This window comes from Gouania willdenowi, chromosome 14 (genome assembly GCF_900634775.1).
Source record: "Gouania willdenowi chromosome 14, fGouWil2.1, whole genome shotgun sequence".
Lineage (NCBI taxonomy): Eukaryota > Metazoa > Chordata > Actinopteri > Blenniiformes > Gobiesocidae > Gouania > Gouania willdenowi.
This window is the reverse complement of record NC_041057.1, coordinates 19,622,390-19,625,110: the sequence shown is the minus strand read 5'-3', so window position 1 is coordinate 19,625,110 and position 2,721 is coordinate 19,622,390. Positions and strand designations below refer to the sequence as shown.

General features: G+C 31.3%; 1 non-coding gene across 1 annotated transcript; it reads right to left on the bottom strand.

The window, feature by feature from the left end:
- Positions 1–1,951: 1,951 nt before the first annotated feature.
- On the bottom strand, positions 1,952–2,033 carry trnas-cga (transfer RNA serine (anticodon CGA)). Its single transcript has one exon. It is a non-coding gene; the product is annotated as a tRNA-Ser (tRNA).
- Between the last annotated feature and the right edge of the window lie 688 nt (positions 2,034–2,721).

The window sequence follows — 2,721 nt, the reverse complement described above, 5'->3', positions numbered from 1 at the left end:
GATAAATAAGCAGTAAGGCACAAAAAAATGACAAAAAACAAAAATCACCCAGATTAGGAGGCAAGGCTATATAGTAAGGCATTTATTTAAAAATTAAAAAAAAAAAAAAAACTGAGTTAAAACCATCATTAGACTCTAAAAACTACTGCAAACATAATGCACATAGTTAAACAGGGCTAAGAATGCTGTAAGGCATAAACAATGACAAAAAACAAAATTTTCCCAAAATCAGATGTAAGGCTATAGTAAGCCATATTTTTAAAAATTAAAAAAAAAAAAATGAGTTAAGACCATCATAAGACCCTAAAAACTACTGCAAACATAATGCACATACTTAAACAGAGCTAAGAAAGCAGTAAGGCACAAAAAATGACAAAAAACAAAAAATCACCCAGATTAGGAGGCAAGGCTATAGTAAAACATTTTTTTAAAAATTAAAAAAAAAAAAAAAAAAAACTGAGTTAAGACCATCATAAGACCCTAAAAACTACTGCAAACATAATGCACATACTTAAACAGGGCTAAGAAAACAGTAAGGGACAAAAAATGACAAAAAACTAAATTTCCCCAAAATCAGAAGTAAGGCTATAGTAAGGCATATTTTTAAAAATAATAGTTAAAAAAAAACTGAATTAAGACCATCATAAGACCCTAAAAACTACTGCAAACATAATGCACATAGTTAAATGGGGCTAAGAAAGCAGTAAGGCACAAAAAATGACAAAAAACTAAATTTCCCCAAAATCAGAAGTAAGGCTATAGTAAGCCATATTTTTAAAAATTAAAAAAAAAAAATTGAGTTAGGACCATCATAAGACCCTAAAAACTACTGCAAACATAATGCACATAGTTAAACGGGGCTAAGAAAGCAGTAAGGCACAAAAAATGACAAAAAACTAAATTTCCCCAAAATAAGAGGTTAGGCTATAGTAAAGCATATTTTTAAAAATTTAAAAAAAAAAAAAAAAAAAAACTGAGTTAAGACCATCATAAGACCCTAAAAATTACTGCAAACATAATGCACATAGTTAAACGGGGCTAAGAAAGCAGTAATGCACAAAAAATTACAAAAAAACAAAATTTCCCCAAAATAAGAGGTTAGGCTATAGTAAGGCATATTTTTAAAAATTAAAAAAAGAAAAAAAAACTGAGTTAAAACCATCATTAGACTTTAAAAACTACTGCAAACATAATGCACATAGTTAAACAGGGCTATGAAAGCAGTAAGGCACAAACAATGACAAAAAACAAAAATCACCCAAAATAGAAGGTAAGGCAATAGTTAGGCATCATAAGACCCTAAAAACTACTGCAAACATAATGCTGATACTTAAACAGGGCAAAGAAAACAGTAAGGGACAAAAATTGACAAAAACCAAATAGGAGCTAAGGCTTTAGTAAGGCATATTTTTAAAAATTAAAAAAAAAAAAAAAACTGAGTTAAGACCATCATTAGACCCTAAAAACTACTGCAAACATAATGCACACACTTAAACAGGGCTAAGAAAGCAGTAAGGCACAGAAAATGACAAAAAACAAAAATCACCCAAAATCGGAGGTAAGGCTATAGTAAGGCATATTTTTTTAAAAAAAAAAAAAAAAACTGAGTTAAGACCATCATTAGACCCTAAAAAATAATGCACATACTTAAACGGGCAGTAAGGCATAAAAAAGGGTGAAAAATTTTAAAATACTAAAAAAGTGGAGGTTAGAATATAGTAAGGCATAAAAGAGGGCAAAAAATTTTCAAACGCCTCACATCGAGGTAATGCTATAGTAAAGCATTAAAAGGTCGAAAAAACAACAAAAAATGAAAGTAAGGCTACAGTAAGACAAAAAATAGATCAAAATTTCAATAGAATTACAACAGAGTTAAGGAATAAATGAAGTTCAGTTTTTAAATAATCAGACTTTCTCTTTCTCAGATGTTGTTGCCAATTTTCACATCAAGCATTGCTGACAGGATTCAAACCTGTGCGGGGAAACCCCAGTAGATTTCGAGTCCACCGCCTTAGCCTCTCGGCCACAACAACTTACAATAGGGTTGTTTCTCAGACAACTCGTCCTTTGGGTAGAGCAAGGCAAAAAAAGGGCGAAAAAATTTCAAACACCAAAAAATGGAGGTTAGGCTATAGTAAGACAAAAAATAGATCGAATAAATTTCAATCAAATTACAATGGAGTTAAGGCATGAATGAAGTTCTGTTTTAAATAATCAGACATCTCACATCTAGGTTAGGCTATAATAAGGCAAAAAAAGGGCGAAAAAATTTCAAGCACCAAAAATTTAAGGTACGGCTATAGTAAGGCATAAAAAGAGCAAAACATTTTCAAATGCCTCACATCGAGGTAAGGCTATTGTAAAGCATAAAAACGGTGAAAAATTTCAAACAACAAAAAATGAAAGTAAGATGAAAAATGGATTGAATAAATTTCAACAGAGTTAAGGCTTAAATTAAGTTCTGTTTTTAAATAATCAGGTTCTCTCTTTTTCCAATGTTGTTGCCAATTTTCACACCAAGCCTTGTGAACAGGATTCGAACTAGTGCATTTCGAGTCAACCGCCTTAACCTCTCGGCCACAACAACTTACAATAGGGGTTGTTTCTCAGACTCGTCCTTTGGGTAGAGCAAGGCAAAAAAAGGGCGAAAAAATTTAAAACACCAAAAAATGGAGGTTTTTCAATCAATTTCAATCAAATTACGAGTTAAGGCATGAATGA